Source organism: Chlorocebus sabaeus, chromosome 12 (genome assembly GCF_047675955.1).
Source record: "Chlorocebus sabaeus isolate Y175 chromosome 12, mChlSab1.0.hap1, whole genome shotgun sequence".
In the NCBI taxonomy this organism is placed as follows: Eukaryota; Metazoa; Chordata; class Mammalia; order Primates; family Cercopithecidae; genus Chlorocebus; species Chlorocebus sabaeus.
In genome coordinates this window covers 110,783,243-110,809,110 of record NC_132915.1, presented here as the reverse complement: position 1 = coordinate 110,809,110, position 25,868 = coordinate 110,783,243, and the positions used below count along the sequence as shown (strand labels likewise).

Sequence of the window (25,868 nt, the reverse complement as noted above, 5' to 3'; positions counted from 1 at the left end):
CTCATAAAGGTCTTCATCCTCGTCGCCTTCATGTTGAGTGGACTGAGAAGGAGAAAGTGGGGTTGGTCTTGCTGTGTCAGGAATGGTAGAGGCAGAAGAAAATCCACATGTAAATGGACCTGTGCAGTTCAAACCCGTGTTGTTCAAGGGTCAACGGTAGTTTCTAAACTACTTTCAAACATACAGTGCGGCCAGGCACAGCGACTCACGCCTGTAATCCCAGCACTTTGGGAGGCGGAGGCGGATGGATCACCTGAGGTCAGGAGTTTGAGACCATCCTGGTCAACATAGTGAAACCCCATCTGCACTAAAAATACAAAAATTAGCCGGGCATGGTGGTGGGCACCCGTAATCCCAGCTACGCGGGAGGCTGAGGCAGGAGAATCACTTGAACCTGGAAGGCAGAGCTTGCAGTGAGCCGAGATCATGCCACTGCACTCCAGCCTGGGAAACAAGAGCGAAACTCCATCTCATAAATAAACAAATAAATAAATAAATAAATAATGCTTTCTACAAATATGAAAATATATCTGTGTATACTAAAGCAACATGAAGTGACATCTTTATACTAATTATTTTTGGCACATAACCAGGCATTCCCATCAGTGTCTCAGACACTGGTCTCCAATACTTGTCGCTGGTGTTTTTTTTCAATATGGCATTTTTTTTTTTCATGAAATGCCTGACAAATCATTCAATTTATGTTAACTAATTTGAATTTTTTGATGCCCTCCAGAGCCAGTTCTCTGGAGATAAAATAGCGTATTTATTTGAGAAAAATACCTTCTCACCAGATGCTGAGCTCAAACCTGATGACGATTTCTGCTGAGTCGGGAATACTGGCGACCCTAGGTTGATCTGTTTAGGGGCTTTGGGTTTGTTTCATTTTTGTTTTTGATTTTGTTTTGCTTAAATGTGTAAATATTTCCTCCCAAATATTCTCACAGGTGCTGTATGTAGTATGCCCTTCTTCAACAAATGTATTTGTGAAACGAAATTCAAATAGGCCGTCTCTGCATAGGATTCTTTTGAATGATCTTTTCAATTTTGTTCCGCTTAGTTTCAGAATATAAATGTATCCACTTAACACAAAAGCAGCAACAAAGCATTCTTCCTACAGGTAAAGATTTTCGAGAGCACAGTTATTCAATTTTGAAACTGAACGCTGCACACCCCCTGGGCCTGCAGTTAAATTTGTTCTGCTTCCTCCTTGCTTTCATAGGGATAAGCCTTATTGTTGAACTCGCCTTTGCAGAAAAAGATGCAAAAGTTCAAGTGTTTTGACACTGTCTGTCAAATCGCTTAATGTAAAACCTCCAAATGGTTTTAAATAAAATGCAACCAAATTTAGAGACTCATTTTCTTTTCTTTTCTTTTCTTTTTTTGAGACAGTCTCGCTCCGTCACCCAGACTGGAGTGCAGTGGCGTGACCTCGACTCACTGCAACGCCACCACGCCCGGATACTTTTTGTGTTTTTAGTAGAGACGGGGTTTCACCATGTTGGCCAGGCTGGTCTCAAAGCCCTGTCCTCAAGCAATCGTCCCACCTTGCTGGGATTACACATCATGCTGGGATTACAGGTGTGAGCCACTGTGCCCGGCCTGGAGACTCATTTCCAAACATGTTCAATACCGTCGTGTTGAATTACAAGGTAATTCTTCAGTGGCTCAAACGAAAAGTTCATGCCTCCACGTGGAAAGGTTTTTCCTGTACGCATCACTCTGACACAAACCGAACTACAGTTGAGTTAGTCCGTGTATATATAAAAATACATGCACGCTTTGACAACTACACCCTCTCTTTGTACTGGTTGAATATCAAGCTCGTTTAAACGCAGTGAGGAGTTTTGTACACCACAACCGGTTCCCCTTAATGGGCTTCTTAACTGAGTCAGAACACTGCATTTTTGCCATGGTGCCAACGGTCCTCCAGAATTCATCTCCGTGTCACCATCATCAAAACAAATAAAATGCCAATGTTGACATTTTCTTGCTGAATTTGCGGCAGTATTGACTGTACATCAGAGGTTTCAAATGTGATAAAACACACTTGCAGATGCTTCACCTAGATTCCTGCAGCTGGATAGGAAAAAAAAAAAAATCAAAGCATTATTGACCTAATTTAATTGATTTCCTGCTTGACACATCTGATGAGCCAAGCTAAACAGGCATCAATGAATGGTTTGTAAAGTTCTGAGAATCCATGCACAAGAAAATGTGGAATAAAAGGCAAGCAAAATTCATTTAGAGGAGCAGACATTTCATCTGAATAAGGCAGCAGGCTCCACAGAGTCCTGTGTTAGGGCCCCTCAGCCAACCTTGTCCTCAGCCAGTCCTCTTAAAGCAACAGTCTGAAGGACCAACTCACTCCCCCGGTTCTCATGTGTGTCACTGCAGCCCCTATACTGGATGGTTAATACCAACACTAAGTTTATATACGAGTTCATCATCAACTTCCTCAAGAAAGAGAAATAAAAATTTAACGTTGTTATTAAGCATGACTTTTTTTTCTGCTTGTTGCTGCTGAATGGATTTATTGCAAAATTTGAAAAGCATTACCAAACAGTAGAAAAATAGTTGTGGGTTTACGCTATTCAATAAATGACAAAATCACAGGGTAGTTGAGGCGATGGTACGCTCACACTCAGGCAGGCCCTCTGCCTTTATTTCCCACACACATTTCATGTTTTCTTCACATGGCATTTCCCCTGCCCCCCACATACTCTGGCCACCCGTGATTTCGTGCATGTCCCAGGCCAGAGCAGCGACCAAACTTCAACCCCCCTCTCTCGGAGTGGCCCTGAAAGGTGGAGCTGCCAGCAAGACGCCTGACATCCACGTTGCATGGAGGGAGACGTGGACGGAGATCTGGATACGCTGTGAGTCCCGGGCAGTGGTCAGTGGCCTGGAAGGATGGTGGGGGTCTAGAAGGAAAAGACTGGAAAGATGGAGACAAGGTGGCTTGGGGGAGTGGTGTGCAGGTGGACTGGGAAGTGTGTGAAACTTTGTCTGGGACCTCCTGGTTCAGGGGTATGAGTGTAGCTGGGAGGACAGATGCTGGGGCCGTGAGTCAGCAGTGAGTCAGCCTGCCTTCTCTGCCCCGCAGAGCTGCAACAGTGAGTGCACAGCCCCAGCAGCGTGGACGGCTCACGTCCGGGAGGTCCTCTCGCTCAGGCTGCCCGTGTCTGCCAGTGCCACGTGCCAGCAGAGCAGAGAGCCACTCGAGCTGTCCAGAGGAGGCTTCAGTTCTCAAGGAGACCAACCAACACCTTCATGACCGGTGACTTGTCAGAATCCAGCTGGCCCTGCCACCCTGGAGGCCACTTCCCCAGTGACACATCAGAACCCAGCTGACCCTGCCACCTGGAGGCCATTTCCTCAGTGGATGAACCCACATCCCAGGCATGGCTCACCTGCCCTCTCCATGTGGCCTTGCCACCTATGCCTTCCAAGGACTCATAGAGCATCTCATTTGCCAACATGGCATCTTGCATGAGGTTGCCTCTGACAAGGCACCTGCTACTGTGAGGGAGGTGGCAAAAGGATCGTGACCCAGGAGCACTGTGGCACTCAGAACCTGCCAGCCTGCAGAGCGGGAAAGCCTCCTTAAAGTCGTTAGTAAAGGCTCCGGGTGGGGACGGCCTCTGCGCCAATATACAGAATGCCGTGGTCCAAGGGTGGGAGCCATGCAAACATCCAGCAACGACGATGGAGAAACAAAACCGGCCCATCCACACAGTGGAGTGTGATTCGACAGGAAGGAGCAAAGCTCAGAGGCACGCTGCAACGGGGACCTGAAGGACATGGGGCTCAGGAGGACGTCGGATCCCAAAGACTCATACCGTAGGATCCTATTTGTATGAACTAGAATAGGAAAAAGCAAATCATACAGACAGAAAGGAGACTTGTGGTTGCCAGGGGCTGGGGAGGGGCTGTTTAATGGGTAAAGAACGCTCCTTTGGAGTGCAAAAAAGTTTTAAAATGAGAGAGAGGTGGCGGTTGCACCTGGTGAATATACTGATTGCACACTTTAAAGTGGGGGAGTGTAAGTTATGTGTATTTCACCTCAATAAAAATAAAATAGAGCCTCACACCTATAATTCCAGCACTTTGGGAGGCCAAGGTGAGCAGATCACTTGAGGTCAGAAGTTCGAGACCAGCCTGGCCAACATGAAACCCTGTCTCTACAAAAAATACAAAAATTAGCTGGGTATGGTGGTGGGTGCTGTAATCCCAGCTACTAGGGAGGCTGAGGCAGAAGAATCACTTGAATCCGGGAGGCAGAGGTTGCTGTGTGCTGAGATCACGCCATTGCACTCCAGCCTGGGTGACAGAGTGAGACTCTGTCAAGAAAGGAAGGAAGGAAGGAAGGAAGGAAGGAAGGAAGGAAGGAAGGAAGGAAGGGAGGGAGGGAGGGAGGGAGGGAGGGAGGGGAGGGAGGGAGGGAAGGAGGGAAGGAAGGAAGGAAGGAGAGAAAGAAAGAGAAAGAAGGAGAGAAGGAGAGAAAGAAAGAGAAAGAGAAAGAAGGAAGGAAGAAAGGAAGGAAGGAAGGAAAGAAGGGGAAAGAAAGAAGGAAGGAAGGAAATGTTTTGAAACATCACCCTTAAGTAAATAAAGTAAATTAATAAATAAAACAGACAAGAAAAAAGGTAAAATGTATATATTTTAAAATATCACCCATCAGGATATGATGTGTGTTTGAACCCACGGATTACACTGTGCTGTGTCCCCAGTAACCAGAAGACAAGGGCCAGGAACCAAAGGATGGAGGCAGGAGGGACGCTTCTCTGTAGGGTGAGAGGTCCTGGTGCCCGGTGCGGGGCACTTCCTCCAGGGACCATAGTGAGGACCCCACTGACCTAACACTGTGACTGCTGCCTGGCCACACAGGAAGCAAAGAAAGCAAACCCTCCGGAGCTGTGGTCACTGCTACGTCAGGGGACAGGGACCTGGATTCCAGGAGGAACTGTGGTCACTGCTACGTCAGGGGACAGGGACCTGGATTCCAGGAGGAGCTGTGGTCACTGCTACGTCAGGGGACAGGGACCTGGATTCCAGGAGGAGCTGTGGTCACTGCTACGTCAGGGATCAGGGACCTGGATTCCAGGAGGAGCTGTGGTCACTGCTACGTCAGGGGACAGGGACCTGGATTCCAGGAGGAGCTGTGGTCACTGCTACGTCAGGGGACAGGGACCTGGATTCCAGGAGGAGCTATGGTCACTGCTACGTCAGGGGACAGGGACCTGGATTCCAGGAGGAGCTGTGGTCACTGCTACGTCAGGGGACAGGGACCTGGATTCCAGGCCCTGCTTGGTGCCTGCAGGGTAACAGTAATGGACAAGCCCAGCAGCCGGGCCTGGCCAGGCCAAAGCCAGCCCTCAAGGAGAGGTATTCATCACTCCAGGGCAACAACCTCGGGCCGGAAGTGCTGGTCCAGGAAGAGGCACCAGTGCGCGATGGCGGGGAAGGTGGTGATCTCAGCTGCGAGGCTGGAAGCCTGAGGGCCACAGGGGCTGCGGCAGGATTCACGAGCTCTCCTGATTGAAGAGTTTGGGGGGGAATGCTATTAGCCACCACCCTGAAGAATCAGGGACAAATCAGAATGGACCTGGCAGGAGCTTCAGGGGATTTGGATGAAGCCGGGGTGGACTCCAGCAGCCAGCATCAGTGCCCGGCCCAAAGCCTCACCCAACCCCATCCACCCGGAGGTTACCTGCAGGCAGTCCTCGGATAGCATCTCCACTTCCCTTTTCCTTCCTGGAAGGGTTTCCCTGGCCATGGGGGGCTGCTGAGTCTGTAAATGAGGGGGACTGAAATGCTGGAGTGCCAGAGCCCCTGAAGGACCCCCCAGAACAGTTGGGGATGGGAACAGTAATTGAGTACCCCAGCGCCATCCGCCACCCCAGCGCCATCCACCACCCGCCACCCCAGCGCCATCCGCCACCCGCCACCCCAGCGCCATCCGCCACCCGCCACCCCAGCGCCATCCGCCATCCACCACCCCAGCACCATCCACCATCCCAGCACCATCCACCACCCCAGCGCCACCCACCACCCCAGCGCCATCCACCACCCCAGCGCCATCCACCATCCCAGCACCATCCACCACCCCAGCGCCATCCACCATCCCAGCACCATCCACCACCCCAGCGCCACCCGCCACCCCAGCGCCATCCGCCATCCGCCACCCCAGCACCATCCACCATCCCAGCGCCATCCACCACCCCAGCGGGACCACTCGGCACATCATGGGCCTCTGTTCTCAACCCAGCGGGCTGAGTTGCTTTGCGGGCCCCCTGCTTCCCATCCTGCTTCCCCCAGTGCCTTGCAGCAGATCCTAGACTCCCCTCCAGAACAGTCACTTGTGCCCAGACCCTTGTCTCAGGGTCTGCTTTGCAGGGAAGCCCCCTGAGACTAAGGTCCCTGCAGGCTGTCCTGACAAAGGCTATCCTAACAAGGGCAGTGTTAGTCGCATCTGAAAAAGAGAAGGAAAGTGCAGGTGGCTCCAGCTGATGGTTTCCCAGAATGAACCACAGATGAGACCATGGCAGACACTGCAGGTGCAGCGGCCAAGCCCCGCCCAGCCTATCTGAAGGCAGCTACTAACTAGACTTTGATAAGAACTGAAAATCCAGGGCAAGGCTCAACAAACGGGGTGCCTGGAAAGAGGCTTCAAAGGGGACTTCACCAGGCAAAGGCAGGGGCAGCCCCTCCCTGGGCACTGCCAGGACGCCGCTCCCGGGGTCCGTCTTCCCCCCATCACCCTGATCCCAGCACCCAGCACCTTCTCTCATCCACAGGACGGTGGGAGCCTCTGACCTGGTGGTGCATTGCTCTGTCCTCACCCTGCAGTCAGGGAAGCTTAACCGAGTGGCATCTGGTGACGTCCCTGCCCCACCCACATCCCACCCCACACTCTCTACTCACACTTCGAATCCTGCCATTGCTCCCTAGGGTTTCAATGCAGCTAGGCCGCCAGGACCGCCGGGCCAGGGTTTCAGATATTGAAACCTTACGGGTTGGGGTCAGTACACAGTCACTTCCCCACTCCCATCCCCCAAACACCGGTGTCTCAATGGGAATAAAGGGTTAACTCCACAAATGGCTCCAGGACATTACCGCAGCCTGGCTCCCAGTTCTCCTTCTAGGGGAGAGGTGGTGGTCATTGTCGAAATCTTCTCGGTGCTTCCACCATGTGGCCGTGCCCCCGGCCCCACCTCCTCCCCACTGTCCTGGGTCACCAACTCCCTGGCCTGTGCAGAGCCCAGGTGTTGCCCCCACTCCCTCCTGCCACAGAGCATAGCCTGTCTCCTCTGTCTTGGAGGCTATGGCGCCAGCTCTCCACCTCACTAACTCCTACTCAGCCCGCAAAGCCTTGACTCAGATGCTGCTTCCTCCAGGAAGCCCTCTCTGATCTCCAAGGCAACTCTGGCCCCCACAGAACTGAGTGCCTGCCCTCTCGACACTGCCCATGTTACTCTTGGTTCTCAGGTCACTTGGCTAACACCTCCAGGCTGTTCGCTTGTTGGGGCCAGAGCAGATTGGGTTGGGTTTGTTCTGTTTTGGTTTTTTCCCCACTGTATCCTCAGCACTGTGCAGGGCACCCAGCCCAGAGCAAGAACCAGGCTAAGGGAATGAATGGACTAGTGAATGGAATGCCGTCCTCACTGGCCCCGCGTTCCCTGCAAGCTCCCCACCCAGGAGGCGTGGGCTCCGCTCTGACTCCAGACTCCTGGGACTTCTTCGGCTGCACGGAGCAATCTGCTCAAAAGCCGAACTGGACTCCTTGTCTTAAAGGATTGCAGAAAACCCTGGAGCTCGCTTTAATCCCAGCTGTCCATGGAGAGAACACGCAAACCAGCAGTGCTCAGGGCCCGGGGGTGAACTCACTGATCCTTAATCAGCAGCAGATGCTGGAAAGGGTGTGAGCAGACTTTTCTGAACCATATGGACTATTTCTTAATGCTCATGTTGAAAATTCTTCAGAGGCAGATCAGGGCTTGCTGGCCACGCAGGCTTTAGCTGGAGGCCTGTTCTTCTCTGATCCGGCACAGTGCTTGGGGTAGGGTCCATTCCTCCTCTGACCTCTCAACCTCACGGGTCAAGACCTCCAGGGGTAGCCCAGGGAAGGGCCAGGCAAGGGGCACCTCCCTCAGCCGCCAAGAAAATGCAAGTCCTGTCTTCCCCGGCAGCTTCCCCGACATCCCGAGCCCGTAGCCCGTTTTCCCATCAGGACTTGGGCGGAGTTAGCCATGACTTGTCCTCTGACTCCATCAGGCGACAAATACTTACCCAGCACCTCCTGCACCATGGCTGGAGGGCCTGAGAGGCAGGCAGAGGCAGGAAGAAGTGGTCGGGGTACCAGAGTGGCTACAGTAGCCCTGGGGTCAGGCATGGGTTCAAACCACAGCAAATCATTTTACCACTGATTTCGCAGTCCCCTCATCTCTACAATAGGAAACAAACACACTATCCTTTCAGAGAATCAGCAGACATGCTGCTCCTGGCACCTAGTAGGCCGTCCATATGCAGAAATGACTTTGTGATGTCCCCCCGTCCAAAAGGCTCTGTGCTCAATAAAAGCCCTGATGGTGGCCACTAGCCCCGGCTGTCCCAGGGGCCTGATTTCTGACCACAGACAGATCCTGCTTCTAGCTCAGATTATGATGGTGCCCCTTCTTCGTCCACAGAGAGAACCTAGACCCAGGATTGTGAGCATGCCGACGAGGAAAGAAAGATGGGAGAGTCAGGCACCGAATTCACAGAGCAGGTCACGCCCCAGGAACAGGCCAAAGAGGCTGTCACTGTTTCTGCAGTTTCCTCGGATAAAAGGAAGCAACGTGGCCCATGTGCTCTGCTGGAAGGTTCCTCCAGTGAGGTCTCAGGTGAGAGGGAGTGGCAGAGCCCCCGACACGCAGAGGCACACAGCACAAAACAGGACGGCGTGGCACACGTGGAGACACAATAACAGAATACTCCATCCTTGTCTCTCTTTTTGTTATTCTTGGATATCATTTTTTTTTTTTTTTTGGTCACAGAGTCCCTCTGTCGCCCAGGCTGAAGTACAGTGGTGCCACCTCGGCTCACTGTAACCTCCGCCTCCCGGGTTTAAGTGATTCTCATGCCTCTGCCTCCCGAGTAGCTGGGATTACAGGCACCTGCCACCATGCCCAGCTAATTTTTATAATTTTAGTAGAGACGGGGTTTCCCCATGTTGCCCAGGCTGGTCTGGAACTCCTGACCTCAAGTGATCCGCCCGCCTTGGCCTCCCAAAGTGCTGGGATGACAGGCGTGAGACGCCACGCCCGGCCAATTCCTAGGTAACCTTATTGAGCAGTTACTCTGGCCAGATCCCCGGCTAAATGTTCTCCACCCCGTATCTCACAGACTCCTTCCTTTTTTTTTTTTTTTTTTTGAGACAGAGTCTCGCTCTGTAGCCCAGGCTGGAGAGCAGAACCAATCTCCACTCACTGCAAGCTCTGCCTCCCGGGTTCCCGCCATTCTCCTGCCTCAGCCTCCTGAGTAGCTGGGACCACAGGCGCCGCCACCTCACCCGGCTAGTTTTTTTTTTTTGTATTTTTTAGTAGAGACGGGGTTTCACCGTGTTCACCAGGATGGTCTCGATCTCCTGACCTTGTGATCTGCCCGTCTCGGCCTCCCAAAGTGCTGGGATTACAGGCTTGAGCCAACAGACTCCTTCTAACAAGAGAACCTGATCACCAGGACTGTGCACATGGAAGGCTCGGAAGTGCCAATAACGTGCCCAGGGTCCCAGGCAGAGCAGTGAAGATGTGGACACAGGCCTGAGGTCCGTCAGGACACTCATGCAGAAGAGAGGCCTCCGTGCCGGAACAGAGACTCGTCCTCCGCACACACAAGCGGAGCCCAGAATCCTCTGCAGTTCTCAGGAGGCTGATTCTCAGGTCCCCACTGCCTGTCTCTTCTAAAGATGGGATGTAACCGTGTCGGAGTTGACTTCAGAGCATCCGCCCCATGGTATCCCTGCGACGGTGCAGGCTCAGCCATCTGCAACTTCCATTGTCCCCCCAGGACCCCGAGGGAAGGAGCCCCTTCCTCCCGGGGGCATTGGGTGTCCATATCTGTACCACGCAGACCTCCCCTCCCTGTCACAGACAAGGCACTGGAGCCCCTAGAAGAAACGGCCCCCAGTAGTAAGGGGCCGACTCCAGTGTCTGCTACATGCTGGTGCTTTGCATCATTGACCCTCTTCAACCTTCCCCAACTGTGCGACATGGTGACCTCACCCCAACCACCCTGACTCACAAGCACAAGGCTCCTGGAGGGGACCTGACCCCGGGCTTAGTTTGGATTTGAACCCAAGTTGGTGGCTCCAGAGGCTGAGCTTTCTCATCATAAGGCCCTGTGGTCCTCCCAGGGGATGTTCCCCACCCAGCCCCTTTCCTTTGGGGACAGCCACACTGGGGAGGGTGGTTCCTTGCAGCAGGATCTCGGTCCTTTCTTTACACCGGCATGATGAGCCCATCCAAAGCAGGGCTCTGTACCCGTGTCTTTCTCTCTCCTTCCTGCATCCAACTCAGGGTGAGAAATGAAGCAGGTGTTCCAGTACGACCTGGAATCATCCCAGAGTGAGTGTGGCGCTGTGCACGGAGGGAGATATGCTCCTACTAGGAGGATGGTAAATAGGTTTCACCTCTTGGAATTATTCTGGAGCCAGTGTGGCGCCGTGCACCGAGGGAGATGTGCTCCTTCTAGGAGGAACCCGCAGGAACCCACCCAGGACACAATGCGTTACCCACAGCCAGCAGCCCAGGAAGCCACCTGCCACCTGTAAGTCAGCCTTGCAGAGAAGGTCAGACCACTGTCTCTTGCAAACAGTCCAGGAAGCCAAACGGTAAGCCCTGTAACAATCTGCCCAAAGCGGCCTGGACTTAATGAATAACTGATACGTTTCCTCATGTTTTCCTTCCTTCCGACTTAGGACCAACCAGAGAAAACTCAAGCCATATCCCTAGCCCATCACACAGGACACTGCTTCTAGTCAACCACCTCCAGCTTCCCGACGCTAACAGCCTCCAACCAGGGCTCACCTGAAGTCTTCCCTTTTGTCCTGTATGGTATCAGGTTTTTCTACTTCTCTGCCTGCCTTTGGGCCTCTGCTAAAACACAAGTGACAGTGGCTGACTCCCGTGCTAGAGTCAGATCTGAATAAATAGCCTCTGCCTGTTCTCGCTTGGGTGGTCTTCGTTTATTTTCACCAAGGGCACTATGTAAAGAAGAGACCCAAGACTCCTTCTGGGCTCGGCGGCCAGTTAGCAATGTCTGCCCCAGCACAGGTGATGGGCAGGGGGTGACCTGGATGCTCAGATCCAGCCCCTCCAAGGATATTTCCTCCTGCTTCCACCAGAAAGATGCTTCTGTCCAAGCACCCTCCTTCTGCTTCCCTGATCCCGGGGGACTGGGTGAAATGCAGGAGGAGCAGCTGGTAGGGGAGCGAGGGAGCTCACTCACCCACAGAGCTGACGGAAAGCACGGCTTGGCACTGGCAGTTTTCCACGGCCCCTCAAATCACACTGGAGTGAAAGATGCAGCGTGGAGCTTCCACAGGCAGACAGTAGACATCCCCAGACTCTGATCGTTTGACCACGAAATCCACACAAAACTGATGAGATCACAGATGGTTAAAATCCCCCCAGGAAGGGCAACGAGGCAGGATCCCAAGGACGGAGCTCAGCAGAGGTGGCCGGCTGTCCATCAGGCTCTGACTCCCTCCGAGGCACAGTCACCGTGGGAAGCAGCTGCCCGCAGGGACATTTCCCAGCGCCCTCGTCGCTGGGTGGAGCCGAGACACCGGTTCTCAGCGGTGGAAGCCCCGAAGTGACGGAAGCACTTCCAGGTGGAGGTGGATACGTGCAGACACCACCGTCTCCATGCACTCTCCGTAAAGGGCTCAGAGAAGCCACCAGACAAAGGGAGCTGGGTTTTTACGCAGCTGCTCAGAGGAGAACTGCCTGAGCAGGGGCAGCTGCACTGGGCCACACCTGAATGAGGCTCCATCCTCTGTGTCCTCTGCCGCTGCCATGCCGTGCAAGGCCAGGGAGCCAGATGACCGCCACCCACTGCAGTCGTATTTGCATACCAGAAGGCATGCGGCATCCAGCATGAAGGGGCATCCTCTGTCCTGGAGGAGATAAGGCACACGCCTATAATCCCAGCACTTTGGGAGGCCGAGGTGGGTAGATCACTTGAGGTCAAGAGTTTGAGACCAGCCTGGACAACATGGTGAAACCCCATCTTTACTAAAAATACAAAAATTAGCCAGGTGTGGTGGTGTGTGCCTGTAATCCCAGCTACTTGGGAGGCTGAGGCAGGAGAATTGCTTGAACCTGGGAAGCAGAAGTTGTTGTGAGCCAAGATCACACCACTGGACTCCAGTCTAGGCAACAGAGCAAGACTCCGTGAAAGAAAGAGAGGGAGAGAGAGAGAGAGAGAGAGAGAAAGGAGAAATAAAGAAGCAAGGGAGGGAGGGAGGGAAGGAAGGAAGGAAGGATAGAAAGAAGGAAGGAAGGAAGGAAGCTAGGAAGGAAGGAAGGAAGCTAGGAAGGAAGGAAGGAAGCTAGGAAGGAAGGAAGGAAAGAGAGAGAGACAAAGAAAGCGAAAGAAAGGAAGGAAGGAAGGAAGAAAGAGAGAAGAAAGAAAGAGGAAGGAAGGAAGGAAGGAAGGAAGGAAGGAAGGAAGGAAGAAAGAAAGAAAGAAAGAAAGAAAGAAAGAAAGAAAGAAAGAAAGAAAGAAAGGGAAAGGGAAGGAAAGAAGGAAGGAAGGAAGGAAGGAAGCTAGGAAGGAAGGAAAGAAGGAAGGAAGCTAGGAAGGAAGGAAAGAAGGAAGGAAGGGCGGGCAAGAGAGCAGACGCTCATGCGGGGGGCACGTGGGAATGAACGTCCCTGCCTACTCTTGGTGGAAGTGGGGCTGGGTTGCTGTTGCAGAGGTTATTTGTCAGTAGACATCAAAATATAAGAAAAAGCATTCATTCAGAATCTGTGGTCCTGACCTGCGAAGCCAGCCTCGGAAGGAACAAGCCAAGTTCACAAGGTTCAAGGAACGTTACTGTATTAACAAATCAGTGGGCATCCCCTAAATGTCCGTCACCAGCAGGCTGGAGGAAAGAGGGTTTGCTGTGCTCGTGGCTGTGGGGCACCCCTATGGTGCCCTAGAACGTGGGGGACTGCCAGGTTCAGCCCTGCCCACCGTCCCTGCTCACTGAGGAAGGGGTCCGCACAGGAGAGATGAGCCCCCACGGTCAGTGTACCCGGCTAGGCTTCTACCCATCGGGGCTGTGGTTCCATGCCGCCTGATGGGAACTCCAGCAGAGCCGACTGGGACCTACGACTTGGACTCAAACCCAGATCTGGAGGTTCTCCTTCTCCAGCTAACTGGTGGTGCAGAAACTCAGGCATGACCATGCTCTAGGGCACAGGGCAGGGAGAAGGGGAGCAAGAGGGCTGGGCCCGTGGGGATGTGGGCTCAGCTCACAGCTCTGCCTGCATGGCGCGGGGGAGGGTGAGTGACCCAGCTGGGAGGGTGCTGAGGTCCCTCCACCCGAAGAGCAACAACATGCTCACGACAGCGGTGGCCGTTGAAACTGCTGATGGACAGACACAGGGACGGTGAGGAGCGCGGGCCACGCAGGGTTCGCTCGCCATGGATTTCCAGGCTGGGGCATTTCAGCGGAGCTCTGTCTCTGTGTGATCGTCGGACGTGGGGAGATTTTCCCTCCCACGTGAACCTGGCTCAAATGTTTGAATCGTCCACAATGAACACGGGTGCTCTTTGTAGAGAAACAAACTATCTGTAACGAGTCGGCAGAAAGGCTGGCACGGAAGGAAACTCCAGTAAGGTTGGCAGAGGCAGTGTGGCATAGACACCAGGAGAAAAAAGGCCCCCACACTGGGCAGAGCCTGGTCCTGGCCAGGAAGAGACCCCCTGCGAGGTAGGACAGAACCACCACGCGATTCTTCCCAGCGCCCCATGAACACTTGCCGGCAAGCACCTCCCTCCAGCTTGTCCCAAGCCCGCGGGCACGTGGCAGCCTGAGACTCCCTCACCCACCATTCCCTGGAGAAGGCCACCTGGCACTGCCCGTTTTGTGTGTGTTAAAAAGTCCTGGTCTGGCTCCCTGGATCCCACCACAAGCGGCTGCGAGGCTTGGACATGCCCTTCCCTGCCTGGGCCACTCTCCCCCTCCGTCCAACAAGGAGAGGCTGCAGAGCCCTCTCCGTGGTCCCGCCCAGCCCCAGGAATCCTGTGATTTCATGAGCCCATGGTTATTATCCCTGGATAAACTCTCCAGCCCACAGCATCCCAGGTCGAGGAGCCAATTCCAGAACCGAGTGCCGTGTAGGCGTGAGGTGCATGCCCGCAGTGCCAGCCCGGCTCTGTCTTCCATGGAAAATCCACATCTGAAGGCCTGGCCTGGGCACCTAGGACCCACTAGCCTCTGGGCACTGGGTCTGGGCAGAGTTTAGGAGAGTCTCAGGCCGGGGGACTTCCTGGAGCAATGGCACCACTCCCCGGCTTGCGGGGCAAAGGTGCTGGGCCAGCCTGGGTGCGATCCCCATTGCCAGGAGACTCGGACACACCTCATAACCCCTGCCAGGCCCTGCCAGCCTCTGCCAGACCCCGCCAGGCTGAGCTTGGGAAATCCAGTGAGGTAGGAGAGCAGGAGGACCCCTGCCCAGGAGCGGCCGGGCCTAGACACAGGCCGACTCTGCCTCTTCCTGTCTTCACAGCCTGGAGCATGCTGCTTTACCCCCATTAGCCTCGGTTTCTCATCTGTGCGGTGAAGGGGCTTCAGCGAAGGTCTCAGCAAAGGCAGCAAAGGCTGACGCAGCCTGCAAGAGATGGAGACCCTCAGTCCCACAAACACCAGGAACCGGATTCTGCCAATGACGACGAACACGGGGGCGGGGATCCCTCCCAGCCCAGCCAGGTCTGCAGATGAGACCGAAGATGCAGCCGACACCCTGATGGCTGCCTCTGAGACCCTGAAGATGAAGACCCTGCTAAGCTGTGCCCGACCCCAGAAAACTGAGATAATAAATGCGTGTTGTTTTAAGCCAATCACTTTGCGGTAATGTTGTCACACAGCACTAAGTAGCTAACCGGTGATTCGGTACCTGGAAGTGGGGGCTGCCATAAGGAATACCTGGAAATGTTGGGGCAGCTTTGGAACTGGACAGGAGCAGAGGGTGATTTGAGAGTTTGTGGTAGAGAAAGCCTAATTTGCCTTGAGCAAACTGTTGGTGGAAATCTGAGCTTTCAGATGACTGCCAGAGACGGCTGTAATCCCAGTGTTTTGGGAGGCCAAGGCAGGCGAATCACCTGAGATGGGGAGTTCGAGACTAGCCTGGCCAACATGGTGAAACCCCTACTAAAAATACAAAAATTAGCTAGGCGTGGTGGTGCACACCTGTAATCCCAGCTAATGGGGAGGCTGAGGCAGAAGAATCACTTGAACCTGGAAGGCAGAGGTCGCAGTGAGCTGAGATTACGCCACTGCACTCCAGCTGGGGCAACAGAATGAGACTTCATCTCAATAATAATAATAATACCATTATGGAAAACAGTATGGCGATTCCTCAAGGATCTAGAACTAGATGTACCATATGACCCAGCCATCCCATTACTGGGTATATACCCAAAGGATTATAAATCATGCTGCTATAAAGACACATGAACAAGTATGTTTATTGCAGCACTATTCACAATAGCAAAGACTTGGAATCAACCCAAATGTCCATCAGTGACAGACTGGATTAAGAAAATGTGGCACATATACACCATGGAATACTATGCAGCCATAAAAAAGGATGAGTTTGTGTCCTTTGTAGGGACATGGATGCAGCTGGAAACCATCATTCTCAGCAAACTATCACAAGAACAGAAAACCAAACACCACATGTTCTCACTCATAGGTGGGAACTGAACAATGAGATCACTTGGACTCGGGAAGGGGAACATCACACACCGGGGCCTATCATGGGGAGAGGGGAGGGGGGAGGGACTGCATTGGGAGTTATACCTGAGGTAAATGACGAGTTGATGGGTGCTGACGAGTTGATGGGTGCAGCACAGCAACATGGCACAAGTATACATATGTAACAAACCTGCACGTTATGCACATGTACCCTAGAACTTAAAGTATAATAATAATAAATAAATAAAATAATAATAAGAAGAAGAAGAATTTTTTTTAAATCACTTCCAGAGAGGACTCGGAAGGAAGTAAGGACAATGTCACTGAAAACCTGAGGAAGGGAGATGCTTGCAAAGTCCTGATAGCAAGTTCAGCAAAATCGTCACCAGTAGGAATTCGACAAGGAGGATGGATCGAGGCTGGGCTGGGTTACTGAGCTAAAGAGGCGTCCTGCAAAGTCTGGGACGTACTGTTTGGTTTCTTTTTGCTGCTTACAGTACAGAGCAAGAGGAAAGAGATACATTGAGGACAGAACTGTTAAAAAAAAAAAAAAAAAAAAAAAAGAGGCCGGGCGCGGTGGCTCAAGCCTGTAATCCCAGCACTTTGGGAGGCCGAGACGGGCGGATCACGAGGTCAGGAGATCGAGACCATCCTGGCTAACACGGTGAAACCCCGTCTCTACTAAAAAATACAAAAAACTAGCCGGGTGTGGTGGCAGCGCCTGTAGTCCCAGCTACTCGGGAGGCTGAGGCAGGAGAATGGCGTAAACCCAGGAGGCGGAGCTTGCAGTGAGCTGAGATCCGGCCACTGCACTACAGCCTGGGCGACAGAGCCAGACTCTGTCTCAAAAAAAAAAAAAAAAAAGAAAAGAAACAGGACTTGATGATTTTGAAAACTCTCAGCCCCTCTCAATGGTAAATGGCGCTAAAATTAAGAAACACAGAAGCACAGGTGGGGCCACAGGGCATCTGCTGCGCTCCTGGCTCCTTCTGCCAGTGCTCCTGGTTCTGCCGCTGCACACGCTGCACACGGCGGCTCCCCCACTCTCCTGGGCTTTCCCCTCTCCTGTTTTCTCACGGGCACACCCCAGGCTGTTCCGGGCCACACTTTTTTCTCACCTTACATGTTAATGACCAAGGGATGACCTGCAAATTCATGGTATCTAATACCGTCAGCTTCAAGTAGCCATATACACCTAAACGAAATCTCATGGTCGCAATCACTAGGGGTGTATTTTTCTTACCCAGCAGTCCTGAGATAAGTGGCTGCTGGTGATGATTCTCACCTAGGTGTCACCACAGCTACATCTCTGTGACTCTGTGACTACTTTTATCCCTGCTTGTTACCCACACTCACGAGCTGGCTGCTGGGTTCCCAGCCAGGACATCCACATGCAAGGTGGGGAAGAGCAGGGGAGACAAAGAAAAATGCTTTCTGAGCAGCCAGGAAAGTATGGCCTGGAGGAAAAGCTGAGATTGTGACTGTAAAAGCTTCCATTAAAATTCAGAAAAACCAGAAGCTAAAAGTACCAGGGCCACACAAACAGTCCTGTAAGGAGATGAAGGCCAGTCTCATGGATGCTCTCAGTGGAACCACAGAACCTCTATGGAGCTCAAACGCATGGCCCCTTGACCATCTCAGCAAGCGCCCAAGGCAGAGAAGAGCTTCTTTTAAAAAGATCTTTGTGTGTGGCCTTTTCTAAGGGAGTGAATCCAAGGGAAATGTACAGGAGACCACAAAGTTTCTGAAAAAATTGTCTCAGCAAAAATACTGCCAGTGTGAGCTAAAAGGAACCTAGAGCACACAAAACACGAAGATGCCATCAGATCCCCAAAATTCTACCAGCAGAAGCAGGCTGGCAAAGCTCCTTGGTGGCAAAGCTACGTTTCATAAAAAAGGAAAGGTGACTCCGTGGACAGAAGCGTAAGTCTTGGGGGCAAAGCCAAGAGCCAGGGAGAATCATTGCCATGACTCATAACCTCATAGAGAAGTCCCAGCATTCTCCCAGCTGGATTTCAGAGTTGCTGTGGACCCACGACTCCTTTGCACCCCGCAGTGCTCTCTGCTTTGAACAGGAGTATCTGCAGCTGTCGCCTAGGCCTGTCCCACCATGGTGTGTTGGGTCGGGGAGGGGGTCATTCACTTGTCTCTGTTTTACAGATGGATGGATTGGGGGGACCACACCCAAGGCACCTTGCACATACCTGGACCTGATTAGATGATGAGCAAATGCAGTCATGGATGAGACTCTTGGGAACCTTGAGAAGAGACGAATGTATTTCACATGTGGGAAGAACATGAATTATTGGGGGCCAGACAGCCAACTGTGATGGGCAGATTACAAAGTGGCCTCCTGGAGCCCATGCCCTTTGCACTCTGCTCCCCTGAGTGGGGGCTGGACCTGAGACTTACTTCTAATCCTTTGGATATTGCAAAGGTTGTGGAATGTCACCTTCAAAACTGCATCACACTATCTCCTAACACCCATCTTGCTAGGAGACGCTCTCCCTCATGGGCTGTGATGAAGACAGTGCCATGCAGGAGAGGTCCACATGGCTGAGAGAAGCCTGGGGGCAGCCTCCAGCCTCCAGCCAGTAAGAAACTGGAGCCCTTGGTGTGACAACCCACTAGGACCTGAGGCCTCTTGACAGCCATGGAAGCTTGAAAGCAGACTCTTCCCCAGCTGAGCCTCCAGATGAGACCCCAGCTCTGGCCAACACCTTGGCTGCAGCCTTGCAGAGGGCCCAGTCAGGTCATGTGTAGGCTCCTGCCCCACAGAAGCTGTGGAGTAATAACTGTGTGTTGCTCTCAGCTGCTCAGTCAGGGCCACAGTCATGTAGCACTATAGGTACTAGACCCACTGCAGGGAGGCCACACACTTGGTAGCAATAGTGGAGAGATGATTTATATACTGAAGCTTTTAAATAAAATAATGTCTGCAATTTAAAGGACTGCACTACAAAGTGCAAAACACTTCAAATTTTGGAGAGAGCACTGTGGCTCCCAAGACCCATTACCAAGAGAGAGGGGCCCAAACCCCAAAACACACTCAGGCCCTGGATTTCTGAGCCGTTTGTGATGTGGGAACCTGCCTTGGCTCAAGTGGGATATGTTACCCCTTTCTTTTTCCAAGTTTCCAGACCACCAAAAGATTCTTAAGCTCAGCTCTCCAATGGCTACGAGTCAATGGGGCCGTTATGTTTGCTTAGCCAGAGTCATGAATCAGGAAGCTTTAGCGTCGCTCCTGGCTCTCTGAAACCGTTTGGTGGAGACCTAGTTCGAGAAGCATTAAGGCATTTGGACCCGTCTTCTTCTGCTCGGGTGCCCATAACAGACACCACAGACTGGAGGGCTTAAACAATAGACATCTACTCCTGGGAAGTACCAGATCAGGGTGCTGGCCAATTGGTTTCTAATGACGGCCGTCTCCCTGCCTCGTGTCCACACACAGTGGAGACAGAGAGAAAGAAGAGGGAGCCCTCTCGTCTCTTCCTATAAGGACACTGATCCTATGGGATCAGGGCCCCACCCTTATGCCTTCATTGAATCACCTCCAGAAAGCCCTCATCTCCAAGCACAGTCACGCCAGAAACTGAGACTTCAGCATATGAAGGCAGGGGCAGTACACAGTTCAGCCCGTAACAGACCCCCTGGCCATCTGCAGAGGAGGTTAGAGGCCTCTCCCTCGGCCATGGACAAGCATATGGGTCCTGGGCTTTCTCTTATTTCCCTCAGCTATAGAGAGAGTGGCCAAAACACTGCCCAAAATCGTTTTCCATCACACACAAGTGTACACACAAGAGCAATGGATATTTGAGAACAAAGGAGTCCACCGGGAAACAGGTTCAGAGTGACTGGGTCCAAGCAAGAAGGACAGGTCTCCCCAGGGATGGCCCACGTGAGCATCGTGTCCTAGAGAGGCCACCAGACTCAACCAGGATAGACCTCGTTGGCAGATGGGGTGTGGACGGTGCCTCCAGCCCAGACACCACGTGGCCACTCGTCCTTCTCAGTCCAGCCACTGCACTGCTCGGTCATGCTGTCGCCAAGGTGAGTCAGAGCCTGGCGAGGAGGCCCACCTACCCCGGCAGACAGATCACCCCCAGGGGAGCCCCGTGCAGGTCAGTGCGGGTATCTCCCACCCAACGGTTCCTCCTGAAATCACATTTTATTGCTGCTTTATACAATGACTAAAAGGTCACTACTCCTGCCAACTCATGAGCAAACTGAAACAAGAAGCTCTTCCTTCCTTCACACGTCTGAAAGGGCATCCAAGGTCTCGTCAGCTGTGCCCGGCTCCCTCTGGGTCTCAGCACACCGAGCAGCCCGGCACATGGGCACACCGGAAGAAGGACCTTCCACCCCACCTCACCCTGCCAGGGACAGCAGGACCTCTCAGAGGGGTGGCTCTGCTCATCCATCTGCCCCTCAGCAGCTCGTCTGGCAATCCCTGGTCCCTGGGGGCTCAGAGAATCCCAGCTGGAGTTCCTGTGGGCGCAGGAGCCTGCGGAAGGTGCCGGCTGCAAGCGCCAGGTGTTTCCTTGGTGGCAGAGCTGGCGGGAGTTTGATGAGAATGACCAGGCTGTGCACGCATCCAGCCCTTCTCTGGGAAAATCATCAGTCTGGCACAGAGTTGGTGCTCAAAATAGAAACGGCTAAGCCATTCCCAGACATGGCTACAGTGGCAAACAAAATAGACGTCGCAACCTATTGCGTGGAGCAGCTGCCCACAGGAGGACAGACCAAAAACAGCGCTCCAGCCCCACTAAGTTCCACCTCCTTCACTGCGTGGATGCTGGCCGGTCCCTGGGAAAGCCCTTTCACACCTTCTGACCTTAGCTTCAATACCTGTAAAATGGGAGTGTGGAGCCTGCCTTCCCGAGAGTGATCAGTCCGGCCTCTCCATAGGGCCTGCTGTGGTTGGCACAGGAACCACTGCCCTGTTTTTCCTTCAGGAGGGACCTGCCATCCAGCCGCGGGGAGTGATTGGCACACAGCCTCCAGCTGGCAGCACCTCCGTACCCTAGGTCATGCCCCTTCCCACGCTCCGTGGGTGAGTCACGGCCGTGTGCCACAGGACACCAACAGGCGGGACACAGCATGGCACAGGACACTTTTCTAGTGGTCCCCGGAGGGCTGGACTAGGCCTTACGAGGCCCACACCACTGTGCAGTCACCTTTTCCACCCAATCCGGCTTCTTCCTTCCCTTCTGTCTTAGTCCATTTGAGCCAAGATAAAAGAAAACTACCCCCAGACCGGGCAATTTATAAAGAACAGAAATGTATTTATCACTATCCAGAGGCTGAGAGGACCGAGCTCAAGGCGCCACGAAGCCCCCTGGCCAACAGCCTCTAGAACACCCTTGGTGTCTGGTGAGGACTGCGCTGTGCTTCTGGGGTGGTGCCGTGGCACCGCATTCCCACCTGGCAGAGGGCAAGAGGGGCCCAGGGCGAACTTCCTCCAGCCCTCTCGTGAGGCCCAAATTGTTCATGAGTGTGGCAACCTCGTGGCTCAATAACTCCCCAAAAGATCCCACCTCTGACTGCCACCACAATGTGGGGCGGGGAGGTTTCAACAGGAATTTGGGTGGGGACACATTCAGACCCCAGCACCTTCACCACGTAGACGTGAGAATCCCTCACACATACACAGCTTCCTGAGCTCACCTCAGCATCTGCTTCCAGAACTTGGAGCCTGAGACCGCTGGCCCGAGAGGCCTAGGAGGTTCACCTGGCCTTTGGGAGCCACTCACAGCCCCTTCGCTGCTGGAGTGTGGGACACAAACAGCCCCTGTGGAAGCTAGCGGTCCAGCCATGACAGCTTTGGCTGGGGAAGAACTGGAGCTCGTACCCCAGGAGGGACAAGGGCAAGTCTGGGTGGGTAAGGGAGCGGGTGGACAATGAGCAGCATATCCAAGCACCACAGGAAGGGCTGGAGCAGGAGGCGGGGCCCAGGTGCTGGGGGACCAGGGAGCCTGCAGGGCTGGGGGATCCCACGAGGACCAAGCCCAAGACTCAGTGGCTGGATGTCAAAGACAGTCGAGTGTCCCACAAGACGGATCCGGTCAGGAAACCCTGGAGCCACACACACAGGCTGGAGACGTGTGAAAAGCTTGGCTCCCCAGTCCCCTGGGAGGCCATGGAGCCTGTAGACGTGGCCACCCGTTGCTGTAAGAGGCGGACCACCAGGGCCCCCAGTTCCACTGCAGAGGCCTCTCTTGGTCAAAGAACACGTGCCCCGCAGTCCCTGCCTAGAACTAGGGTGAAGTCACAACTCAGCCTCAGCAGGGAAAAGGTGACTGCGCCTCAGAGCAGTGGGGAACCCAGGTCACAGACAGACCAGGAGCAGCCAGGGGCACATGTGGGATTCAGCTCCCAGGTGCTGGAGCAAGGGACCGGCTCATCAAATCAGACGGGGACCAGTTCCACCTGGCGCAGTCGCCCAGAAGCAGAATTTGTCCCCTGGCTAGGAAAACCCACAAGAACCAGTGGGACAGACACAGTGTGGAGACCCCCAAGGTCCCGGGGCCCTCTTCAGGGTAGGAGTATAGTCCTCCGGGGAAGCAGCCTAGCAAAGACTGCAGGCCAGGTTATGAGACCCCAGACTTCCCTGTCACAGACTCAGGCATCCCTGGCACCAAGCCTTTCTAAGAGGCAGCAAGCCTTCTCAGATGCCACGTGGGCAGGGCCAGAGGACACGAGCAAATTGCAGGTGCCCAGCCCCCAGCCCCCGGCCCCCTCCACGGTAGACAGCACCCACCCTCGGCTCCCTCCTTGGGCCACACAGGGGGTCCCACACCCGAGCTGGGTGCCAAGTGGGTTGACTCAGTCTGTGGGTGCAGGTGAAGCTGGACAGCAAGCTCACTGCAGCCTCACCGAGGCAGGCCTTGGACCAGAGTGGCAAGACCCTCCCATCCCCTCCACACCTGGAGCCCCTGTGGAGGCTGATCTCACCCCCTCAAATGGCTCCTTCCTTTTAGTAAGAGAAAAAAGCTCCCTGAGAGCCACGTCCTGGGGACCTGCCTTGAATTTTCCTCAAATACTGAACACACACAGAATATATATATTTCCATTTCCTTTGAAAGGAGTCTCAAAAAACTGCATCCGAAAGCATTTTTTAATTCATATTGCAACTGTGGCAAAACCTAAAAGCTAATTTTGTCCACCTGGCTTCTGTATTTCCTAAATAAACCTTCCCGAAGACCTAGAATGTTTTCCCATTCCAAAGTGTGCCTGGGCACATTTATAAGGGCGGCCCGCGTGGTCCGTGCCAGAGTGTGGAGGGGAGAGGGAGGGAGGGAGGGAGGGGGATGGAGAACTCTGGGAGGCAGGAACAGCCCGCGACTCTAATCCCAGTCCACAAGCTCTGCCTGCCCCAGGTTCCTGGCTCCAGCCCGGGCTCCATCAGGAGTGGGGCGCATCGGTCCTTCCAGACCTGGACTGGGGAAATTAGCTCAGCCCTGGCCTGCCCCACCCTCCTGAACTCCCGGGCTCCCTGCGAGTTGAGTCAGTTGGTGGTGGAGACGAATGGTGGTGTCCAGGCCACAGCTCAACCTAGACTGCTGATGGCAGGGCTGGGGAGCACAGGCTGTCTCCGGGTTGACACCCGAGAAGCTGGGGCATGGAGGCAGCAGGATGTGGCTGGAAGACATCCCTGTCCTTCCCTCCTCCTCTCAGGGGCGTGGGGCTCTAGCCCACAGCGCAGGAGCTCATAGGTTCGTGCCAGCCTGAGCCTCAGTTTCCTTGTCTACCAATAGGTGGATGAGAGGCCACACGGAGCCTGGCACCGCTGGGAGGGTCTGCTGTAGCCACTTTGCCCACCCAGAGCTCCCAAGCTGCCTTCTCTGGCTGAGGCTCAGGCTCCAGTGGAGGGGCCAAGGCCAGTGGAGTCCCCATGAAGTCTCCTGGCCAGCAGTCTCTAGAACACCCCAGAGACACTCTAGAACATGCCAGGCTCTGTGTGGCCTGTCATCCACCTATTGGTAGGCAGGGAAACTGAGGCTCAGGCAGACTTGGCCACACTGGAACCCAGATCCTCAGCTGTCCAGCACTAAAGCCTGTATCTTAACCCACACAGCTTGTGGAGACCCATCTCAGGGCCACCTTGCTCTTCATGAAGATGGGCAGACTGAGGCCTAGAGTGAGGAACTGAGGCCTAGAGTGAGGAACTGAGGCCTAGAGTGAGGAATTGAGGCCTAGAGTGAGGATGCAACGAGCAAACCCCAGTACCAGTCACGGGTCCGGGGCCTCCAGCTCCGAGCGCAGAATGCACTCATGCTCGGTGCCAGAGAAGCTCTGGGGGCTCCAGGGATTTCCAGGGAACCCCCTTGGAATGTGTCGAGGCTGGAAAGGCGGCTGTCCTGGCTGCAGCCCCAAACCCAGGCTCTCTGCAAACCCACACAGGCTCTGGGCTTTGGGACGAGCAGAGCGGGGAGCGGCTTGTGCAGGCTGAAGTTGGAGCCAAGCAGAGAGGCCAGCAGGAGGGGGACCCCACCAGGGCCCCAGCACAGCCCCCGCCCCACCCTGGCTGGGGGCTCACCGAGGAACGATTGCCTGGCCAGAGCTGCCTTCCCTCCTACAGTCCACGGCCCCCCCTCCCGGGACACGGCCCAGAAAAGGAGGAGGAAAAGTTCATTTCCTGAACACGCCTGGAGAAAGAAGTGTGCAGCCTGTCCACGTGGCAGGGTTTGCAGAGGCCACTGGCCTCCCGCAGGCGCAGGTTGGAGAGGCATCCTGTGTGGAGCGCAGCGCCCCTCCTCATCCAGGTCCCTCCTCCTTCCCCGGGGATCTGTTCCTTCCCTGGGCCCCTCCTGCTCCCCGGGGATCTGCTCCTCATTCTCTCAAGACAGCAGGGCAGCGGGTTCCTGAGGTGCCGATCAGAGTCAGGGGACGCCCACCAGGCCTCTCCAGGCAGCAGGAACCCACCCAGCTCCCCGGGGTCCAGGCAAGGCTTTCCAGCGGCAGCCAAACCCACATCTTGTCAGCTTCCTCCACTTGCTCAGTGAGCCCAGGCCCCAGGGAAACAGCTAAGAGCAAAACACATAACATCTCTGCAACATCCTCCAGCACCCGGAGGGAGGATGCAGCGAGCAGAAGCCAGATCGGTGTAGAGCCGTGGGTGGGCACCGTCCCCTAGAGCCCTCTGAGGAGGCCCAGCCAGAGGCAGGTGCAAGGGCAAAGCCAAGTGCCACAAGCCCCAGGCAGGTGCACCTGGACAGAGAGGCTCCTGGGGTGTGGCAGGGAGCGAGGCAGGGGCTAGGCATGGAGCACGGGCTGGCTTCGGGCCTCCTCTTTTCCCGTTGGTGGCAAGACACACTCCATGGCTCCACCTCAGGGACATCCGACTGCTGCCGGGAGAGCGGGCATGCCATCCACTCAGCAAACACACACTGAGCCCAAGCTCTGCGCCTCGCCCTGGGGCTGGGGGCTCATCGTCAGCAGGCCCAGGTCTCAGCAGGGGTGAATGCATCAGCTAACAGCCCCTCCAGGGAGGTTCCAGCAGGGCCAGGGCCTGAGGCTCATTCTTGAAGAGTCTCAGAGTCAGCCTTCTAGTGGCAGACAAGCCCTCTGCCTCCAGGTTCTGCTGTCAGGACACAGGGAGATGCTCATGGCCCAGCGTGGCCTTAGACGGCAGCTCTGCACAGCACGGGGTTTTTCTGCCCCGTTTTGGCCTTCCTTCAGCAGCTGCCCTCCTCGCCGTCAAACGGGAGGCACTCTCTGCGGAAGCCCACCACGATGGAGCACCCAGGAGGCTGCTCTCAGAAGGTTCCAGGGCATTTCCCAGAGCCCCCACATCCCGTGGGATCTGCAAGCCTGTGCGGTTTGGGCTGCTCCAGCCAGCGGAGGCTGTGGGAATCGAGCCTTTTGGAGGAGTCGTGGGACTCCACAGGGGTCAGCAGAGGAGCTGGACTTCACC

General features: G+C 54.5%; 1 long non-coding RNA gene across 1 annotated transcript in view; it reads right to left on the bottom strand.

Annotated features, from left to right (window-relative positions):
• Nucleotides 1-14,830, bottom strand: part of LOC140713000 (uncharacterized) — a 37,297-nt gene extending 22,467 nt beyond the window's left edge. The window contains exons 1-2 of the long non-coding RNA XR_012094900.1: nt 14,468-14,830; nt 6,204-6,475 (exon numbers count right to left, since the gene is read on the bottom strand). This is a non-coding gene — a long non-coding RNA (uncharacterized lncRNA). The remainder of the gene's footprint in view (nt 1-6,203; nt 6,476-14,467) is intronic.
• Between the last annotated feature and the right edge of the window lie 11,038 nt (nt 14,831-25,868).